An 8,429-nucleotide genomic window follows, 5' to 3' on the forward strand; every position below is an offset into this window, starting at 1 on the left:
GCTGGGACAGGAAGCGGTTCCTCTGCACGCCCCCGCCCTTGTTACTTGCTGCGGGAAGCCCTCTCCACGCACGCCCCCAAGCCCCCTCCCCAGCTTACCTCCTCTCCACTGCCTCATCTGAGTGTGGCTTTTGGTTCCCCCAACCACTTGGCACCCTAGGCAGCTGACTAGTTCGCCTAGTGGTTGCACCGGTCCTGGACACTGCCTATCAGCAGGATTCCTCCTCCTCCTCCTCAGTAAGATTAAATCTCCGCAGCTAGACAGCTGGTGCATCTGCTGCACCACAGTCCCCCATGCCTGAGCCTCCCTGCCAAAGCCCTGCACCCGGCTCCAGAGAATTAAGTCTCACATCTCACTGGGAACTCGACTTCTTGTGCTCAGAGAGTCTCGGCCCCCCTCAGTAGCTGACCTGAGAAACACAGCGTCTGCAAAAGCAGCAAAGAGTCGTGTGGCACTTTATAGACTAACAGACATATTGGAGCATGAGCTTTCGTGGGTGAATCCCCACTTCGTTGGATGCATCAGTGTTTGCCTTTTCCAAAGAAATGCCTGGAGTGCCTTTTTTTATGTTACCCCGTGGCCTAATGGATAAGACATCTGATTTCGGATCAGGGGATTGAGAGTTTGAGTCCCTTCGTGGTTGTGCTTGTGCAGCTTTACCTTTGGGCTAAAAGTCCTGCTCCCTTCAGGGCTGAAACCTCTTCTTGTCTGCTCAGGCCAATGCTCTGGCTTCAGCTAGAGCCCTGGGAAGGAGTTGGGGGGAATGGGCATCACAAAGGCTGGGGCACGAGCCCCAGGTGCTTCCAGTGTAGCCTTTGCCCTTCCTGACATGCCAAAGAAAATGGGCGGCTGCCCAGGGCTAGTGTGTAGAGCAGTTTCCTTCTTCCAAATGTGCGCTAGTCTCTGGGTTTGAGGTGGTTTGCTACATGGAGCCTGGGTGTTTCTCTGCTTCTCGCCAGCTGGAGAAAAGCCTCTTAGGGTAAAATCTCTTGCCCCATGGCAAAAGTGAGCACCTTGAGTGGGAATGGTAAGAGGCCCCACCAGGGGGGCTGGCCCTGCTTTCCTACCTTTTCGATAACGGCCACAGAGCATCAGCAGCTGCCTCGCATGCTGGGCTGTGGGTGGCCTTCAGTGGGTGTTTGGCATGGCAGGGAGCAGGCTGGCTGAGTGTTTTTGTGCCTGTCTGAAGGCCACACATAGGCATGGTCCTGCCCTCCTCTTGCCCTGTCCTCGGTTGTTGTGTGGCTTTTAAGCCTTCCCTTGGAGCTGTCAGCGCCAACCGCCTCTGCTCTAGGTGCCCAGAGGAGGAGAGGTGTGCTGGGCTCCAGCCTGGGAAGCCTGGCCCTGGCACTCCTTCCTTTAAATGCCATATGGGAAAGAGGAAGAGCTGCAGCTACAGGGACCAAAGTTGTGGACATCAGATGAAGCAGCAAGAAACCAAACCATCAGGTCAACCCGCAGGAATCTCTAGCCAGACTGTTAAGTTCTAGGACCCCACCCTATAGCGGCCAGCTGGACCAAAGACCTATCTCCAGTGGGCATCAGTGACCCATGAGGAGGAGAAAAAAACCTTGCTGAAGTTTACCCAGGTAGAAAGTAACTATACACATTGAGCTCCAAGACTTTGCAGCAAACTACAATATCTGCAGGAGGTCCCACTGAGATTTGAACTCAGATTCCAGGATTCAAAGTCCTGAGTGCTGCCCATTACACCATGGAACCTGCTCCCATTTTGTTTTCTAGACCCCTGGGTCTCTCGGCTGACTGGTTTGCACTCTGCACTTATTGCTTCCCACCAGCGGCTTCCTCTTGCAGGACTCTCTCTCCTCCTCCAGCGACTGTTGTCCTGCACTATGGGATCCGCGGGTCCTGCCCTGAGTCTCCACATCCCCCTGCTTCGTCTCCATTCCCTGCAGGCTGCAAAAATGTCAGGGGAGGACGCCCCTCCCTTCACTCGGTGCTCCCGCTCATACCGGCCAGCTGCAGCCTCATCTCATGGAACTCGGGCAGCTGTCACTTGATCCGGTTGTACGGTCACAGGATCACTGGCTCCCCAGCCTCGATGCTCTTTTGGAAATCCCACAGGCAACACTGCAGGACTTGGCACCATTGGTTTCTTTGATATTGCGGTTTTTGCCTGACCGCTGGAACAAAGCCGCCAACTCCTCCCTCACCGACTTCCGTCAATCCCTCTGGTTGCCATAGAACCCTCTGCTGCTTTCCTGTTCTGCCAACACCGCCAGGCCTCACCCCACTTCTCCTTTACCTTGCAAGCTCTGGATGTTTAGCTTCCAATGTCCTCTGCCCTGGGTCAGGGACAGGGACAGCTCCAGACACTAGCGCAGCAAGTGCATGCCTGGGACGGCAAGCTGCAGGGAACGGCCTGCCAGTCACTGTGAGGGTGGCAGTCAGGCTGCCTTCAGCAGCATGCCTGCAGGAGGTCCTCTGGTAATGTGGATGTTGCATCTCTCCTGATTCCTGAGGAAAGGAACCTTTCCAGGAAATGGCCATGGATTCTGGGAATCTTCATGTGGCTGGTGGAGAAGCACCAGGAATCTTTTGGCTCCTGGCACACAAGGCAATTTGAAACTGGGTGCCCAGACAGGGGCTTGAACCCTGGATCCTCAGATTAAGAGCTTGATGTGCTACCAACTGAGCTAGTTGAGATCATCTTCCCCATTCACCACAAGAGCGAGCAGATAGGCAAAAGAGAGGCAAAAAATGTCCCCAGAACCCCTCCTCTTTTTCTGCACAGCCGCTGACTGTCAGCAGGATTACTCCTCCTCCTCCCTTCTGTGCCTCAGTGTGACTAAATCTCCACACCTAGACAGCCGGTCCATCCGCTGCACCCCAATCCCCCATGCCTGAGCCTCCCTTCCAAAGCCCTGCACCTGGCTCCATAGAATTAAGTCTCACGTGTTGCTGGGAACTCGACTTCTTGTGCCCAGAGTCTCAGCCCCCCTCAGTAGATGACCTGAGAAACACAGTGTCTGCCTTTTCCAAAGAAGTGCTTGGCGGGTCTTTTTTTATGTTACCATGTGGCCTAACGGATAAGGCATCTGAGTGTGGATCAGAAGATTGAGGGTTTGAGTCTCTAGGTGGTTGTGTTTCTGCAGTTTAACTATTGTGCTGAACGTCCTGCTCCCTTCAGGGCTGGAACCTCTTCTTGGCTGCTCAGGCCAATGCTCTGGCTTCAGCTAGAGCCTGGGAAGGAGTTGGGGGTTGGGTGTCACAAAGGCTGCGGCAGGAGCCCCAGGTGCTTCCAGTCTAGCCTTTGCCCTTCCTGACTTACCAAAGAAAGTGGGCGGCAGCCTGGGCTAGCGTGTGCATCTGTCCCTATGCTGGAGGGTACTTGCTACATAGCTTCTTGGGAGCCTGGGTGTTTTTCTGCTTCTTGCCAGCTTGGGAAAAGCCTCTTGGGGTAAAATCTCCTGGCCCACAGCAAAAGTGAATACCTTGAGTGGGACCAGTCAGAGGCCTCACCATGGGGGCTGGCCCTGGGCCCTGCTTTCCTTCTATCTTCTGATGTTGGCTACAGAGCATCAGCAACCGCTCTGCATGCTGGTGAACTTCAGTGGGTGTTTGGCATGGCAGGGAGCAGCCTGGCAGGGTGTTTTTGTGCCTGTCTGAAGGCCACACCTAGATATGGTCCTGCCCTCAGTTGCTCTGTGGCTTTTAAGCCTTCCCTTGGAGCTGTCAGCACCAGCTGCCCAGAGGAGGAGAGGTGTGTGGGGTCACTTTTACAGATGCCCCTTCCTTGGTACTGCTCTTGCTCAGCTGCACAGAAGAGTTTTCATCCCCAACCCCTGCTTAGCAGCCCTCTGGCACCATTCCTGAGGCTGCCCTGCCTCACTTTCTTCCCACCATGTTGGGAAAGACAGCTCTCATCATTAAAGGTCAGATGGGTCAACTAGGGGCAAGGAAGCCCCTTCTGTGTTTTCCTACTGCAGATCCTAAGGTCAGGAATTCACCTTGGGTGGAGGCACTGCTGTGCTCCCAGAGGGCAAGCCATCTCTGCACAAAGCATAATGACAGGGCCTGCCAAAACCCAAGATTGAACCAGGGACCTTTAGATCTTCAGTCTAACGCTTTTCAAACTAAGCTACTTTGGCAGTTGCATGACAGCATTTTGGCCTGTTGCTTCTCTATCTGGGATGTTTTTGTCAGCAGTCGCACACAAAAAGGACAGGAAAAGAATGGCTGCTTCACACCCCCACTGCAGGAACCCGGCGCCCTTAGCTGTGGTGAGTAAGAAGTGTCTGTTAGCTGACAGGGCCTGTCCCCCAGGAGCTGGAACAGTAGCTGCCACCTCACCCTTGGCTCCAGGCTGTGAGAAATGCTCATTGCCTGGCTGCATGGGCGGATGTTGCTCCGTGCTCTGGAGAGCGTCTGTATAGGTCTTTCAACCCCCCGTCTTCAATGAGACAGTCTGGTAAGGTCTCAAGTGTCCCCTCCGGCCTGGCAGCTGAGAGTCTGTGCAGACATCAACCCCCCTGCCAGCCCAGGAGCCAGCAGCAGCGCCAGGCCCCCCCCAGCACCACAGGGGCACTCAATGCACTTGCTGTGGGGAAATGGCTCCTTAGTGTCCAGCTGCTAGAGTGAGAGTCAGGAGAGAGCAGTGCCTGGCTCACCTTGGGGGAGAGAAGAGACCTGATGAGTGCGGATCTCCCTCAGCCTCCCCCGCAATGCTGGTCAGTTGTATTGTCACTGTGATAGTCAGTGCTTCCCTTCAGGGCCGGCCCTAGAGGGGTCCGGGGCAAATCCCATGGAGTCACTGACTTGGCTCCTTTCACACACTAGAGAGAGGAGCAGAACCAGGGTTATGGCTGATCTATGGGGCACTAGGTGAGTGGCAGAGGCTACAGGCACTGAGAGTTTGCCTGACACCTCAGGGACACAGGGGGAGGTGGTGTCCCAGGCATCTCTATGAAAGGAGCAGAAGAGGATTTACTTGGGGTGGGGAGAGACTTGAGAGTGTCTCAGGGGGTTGTACACAGGGAATTGCTCGGATAAGATACTGGCTAAAACACAGGCTTCGCTGTGAGCGGGATTTGAATCTGCGCAGAGAAACCCTATTGGATTTCCATTCCAACACCTTAACCACTCAGCCATCACAGCTGAAATGCAAAGGTGCCTCAACGCCAGAGAAACTGGTAAAGAATCACAATGACCAGGTCTGAAGTCATCTGAACTACAGAATTCCCACCGCAAACCTGGCTCCCAAAGTACAGGGGGGATTTGGGTTTGTTCTCTTTGCTTAGCCATGTGCAGTCGCACAGAGAGCGCGTTTAAAAGTCTCCCCTCCCACAGAGCGAGAATAGGAAATTATTCTCAACTTGAAGCCTGATGCGAATGAGGATGTCCGGACCACAGGGCTAGGGACTGACCTTTGCTATAGAAACCAGTGACACACGGAACCAGGCTAAGGAAAATGTTTCCTGGAGTCAGTAACTGGATTAGCAGCAGTATTGTGCAGAGAAATGTCTCACAAGAGGAGACAGCGCATTAGTGGTTTGGTAGCAGAAGTCACAGCTACAGCAGGGGAGGTCTAGCTTTGGTTTCTGGCCAACAGAGGAAGGAGTTTTATTATCTCCAAATTTCAGTAGAAAAATTCAGACCCAAACTGTGTGTGGTGGGAGTTTCTCTGGTTTCGTTTGTTTTTCTCATTTGAAATGTCCTTGATCATTTTTCTGGGAAAACAATTTGGACAAGGCAAAGGAAGAGTTAGAACAATTACAAATCTCCATGGGAGTAAAGAGGGTCTCTCAGCACCAGGGGAGGGGTGGAGATTTTCATGGAAGGGAGTTGAGGAGATAAATGAGAGGCTTTTGCTCCAGCAAAGGGAGCGGCTTGGGAGTTTCATTTTTCCCAAGTGAATCCCCCCCCCACACACACACACTGCTTCCCTGCTGCTGCTACACCAGCTCAAATCTCACTGACACCCCCCGCATGTGAACTACAGCTTTCTCCTGACAAACCCTTATCTATCAGAGACAAAATCCCCTCATCTGCCCCTTCTCCCAGCTCAGCCCTCTGCCCCCAGAGCCCAGGACAACCCTGACCTAGCCATGCTGGGGGGTTGGGCTTAATCTTCAAGATCGAGCGCAAAATCTTCAGTCGGGGATGTTTCGCTCCCTTCCCACCTCGGCCCAAGCGGCAAGGGGGAAATGGATGAGACACGCCGGCTGGAAGACACCTCTCTCCCACTTCTCTATAGCCTTCTGTGACGTTATTAATATGAACTGGGACCGTAGGGATCATTGTTGCCACCACTGTTATATATGTGCAGCAAATATTGTGCAAAGGTTGTCGTGTGAGGTGTCTATGACAAGGTTATGATTTGCTGGTTATAATTTTGCTGGCTGTGCGTTCCATTTTTGTATTTGAAGTAATGAATATGGGCTATGTACTTGTATCTCAAATGTATTTGATTCCAAGTAGCCTCAGTGTTATCAGCCCCCAAGTCCTTCAGGAGTCCATAGCAAAGAGACCCCTCCACCCAGAATCCTGGACTCCCTGGGAGGTGCCTCCCACACTCCCCCCCAACCCAATGGGGCATCAAGGAATAAAGTGGCAGCATCTGGTGTCAGTGGGGTTCAGTGGCTCAGGCCAGACACCTGAGCTGGGGACCCACCCCCATAGCACTGCTCGAGGGCCTGGGCCCGGAGTGTTCACAGCCCCTTCCTTACCCCACCGAGCCCAGCCAGGCTCCTCACCTGGAATAAAGCAGAAGCGTCTGTCTGCCTCGCTGCTGTCCAAGTTCCAGGTGCTGCTGTTGTCCCACAGGAAGCGGGCCGAGCTGCTGGGGCTGGGAGAGGGATCCTCCACCTCCTGCCCTGGGAAGGCTGGAAGGTCCCCACTGACCGGGCAGGGCGATGCCTCCTGCTGGAAATCGGGGCTGGGCTCCTGGGGCTGCTGCTGCCCAAACAACAAGCCTCGGAACCACCCTGCCCGGTTCTGCACCAGGGCTGGGTCCTGCTTGCCCAGCTGCATCCTGGCCCAGCTCCATTTTGGCCTTAACGGTGCCTCTCCCACCTCGGCGCCAGCACCGGGAGCAGGTTTCTTCTTCCAGAAGGCTGGGCACTTCCACCTCCTGGCCCGGTCGCGAGCTCCTTTCCCGCCATTGGGGACGGTTGGGCCGCTCGGCTCCCGGGGAAGATGGCACCTGCTTTCCACAGGCTCTGGAGCCGCCTGCAGAGCCTTCTTCCTGAACATCCTCAGGAGCCTGGCCATCCTGGAACCGAGCGGGGAGCAGATGTGAGTCTGGGGTCAAGGCAGCCTCTCACTAACCAACTTGTTTGGTCTCTCCCCATCCCTGCCCCAGCCAGAGCAGCTCCTCCTCCCCACACGGGGGAGCAGGGAGTGCAAGCTACACACACTGGCAGGAGTTCATTGCATGATCTGCTCCCCCTCAACCTTCCCCCTCTTCATCCCTGGGGCTGCAAGAACCGGGGAGTCTCGTCCTTTTCGAGCACTGGGGTCAGTCACAAAGACCACTGGTCACTTTGGACAAGCATCTCCCTCCTGCCAGCCCAGGACACACTCACACTTCCTCTCACCCATTCCCCACCCAGGCTAGAGAAGGAACAGAACTCAGGAGTTCAAACTTCTCCTGGGAAACCATTCCCCACTTCAAAGTCCCTAGACATAGCAAGGCCAGGGCCCCTTCGTTTCCCATTGATTTCCATGTTCAGCAGCTCCCCGGGTCCAGCCCAGCTCAGAGACTCTCAGCCTGGGGAACAGTCTCCCACAAGGGAAGGGCTGGGAGCCCCATTGCTGGGACCTTGCCAAACACGCTGGAGACGGCTCTGGAGAAGTCCCTCCCCAGTCTGAGAGTGAGGGGCTTCTGGGGGCTGTTTGCAAAACTAATGTCCTTTGGGAGAGATTCTCTCCCCCTCTTTCTGCCTCTCCCCAGACAGACAGGGGATGCCACCATGGAGCCCTAATGCCACTCACTTGCTCTGGTGATGAAGCGATGGATGGGGGATGTTCAATGTCATCCCTCGCCCTTCTCCTCACTCTCCAAGCCCAAGACAGGCTGGAGAGGAGGGTGGTGACCTGAGGAGTTACCCTGCCCAGCCAGCAGGCAGGGTGATGACACTGGGCGATCAGCTGGCTGTGAAAACAAGAGTCTGTCTTATTGCCAGGGAAAGGAGAAACTTGGCCAGCAGCAGGGGGTGCAGAACATCACCCTAGTGCAGGGGTGACAGCGCCTCCGGGATCCTGAAATCCCAGCAATTTACACACCTTCCTGGAGCCTCCCAACCCCCCTGGGCTGTCAGAACTGCAACCCCAACCCTACTGATGAGAAACAAACCTGGGGAGGGGAAGCTACTGACTCAGGGTCACACCAAGTGTCAGAAGTATAGATGGGACCCAGCAGTCCTTCTTTCCAGGCCCCTTTGCTAACCACTGCTGCACACTCCCTC

At 54.9% G+C, this 8,429-nt stretch overlaps 2 non-coding genes across 2 annotated transcripts; both read right to left on the reverse strand.

Annotated features, from left to right (window-relative positions):
• Positions 1-1,650: 1,650 nt before the first annotated feature.
• Positions 1,651-1,722, reverse strand: TRNAQ-UUG (transfer RNA glutamine (anticodon UUG)). Its single transcript has one exon. It is a non-coding gene; the product is annotated as a tRNA-Gln (tRNA).
• Positions 1,723-5,036: 3,314 nt separating this feature from the next.
• TRNAS-GGA (transfer RNA serine (anticodon GGA)) lies at positions 5,037-5,118 on the reverse strand. Its single transcript has one exon. It is a non-coding gene; the product is annotated as a tRNA-Ser (tRNA).
• Positions 5,119-8,429: the final 3,311 nt, after the last annotated feature.

This window comes from Gopherus flavomarginatus, chromosome 16 (assembly GCF_025201925.1).
Source record: "Gopherus flavomarginatus isolate rGopFla2 chromosome 16, rGopFla2.mat.asm, whole genome shotgun sequence".
NCBI classification, from domain to species: domain Eukaryota; kingdom Metazoa; phylum Chordata; order Testudines; family Testudinidae; genus Gopherus; species Gopherus flavomarginatus.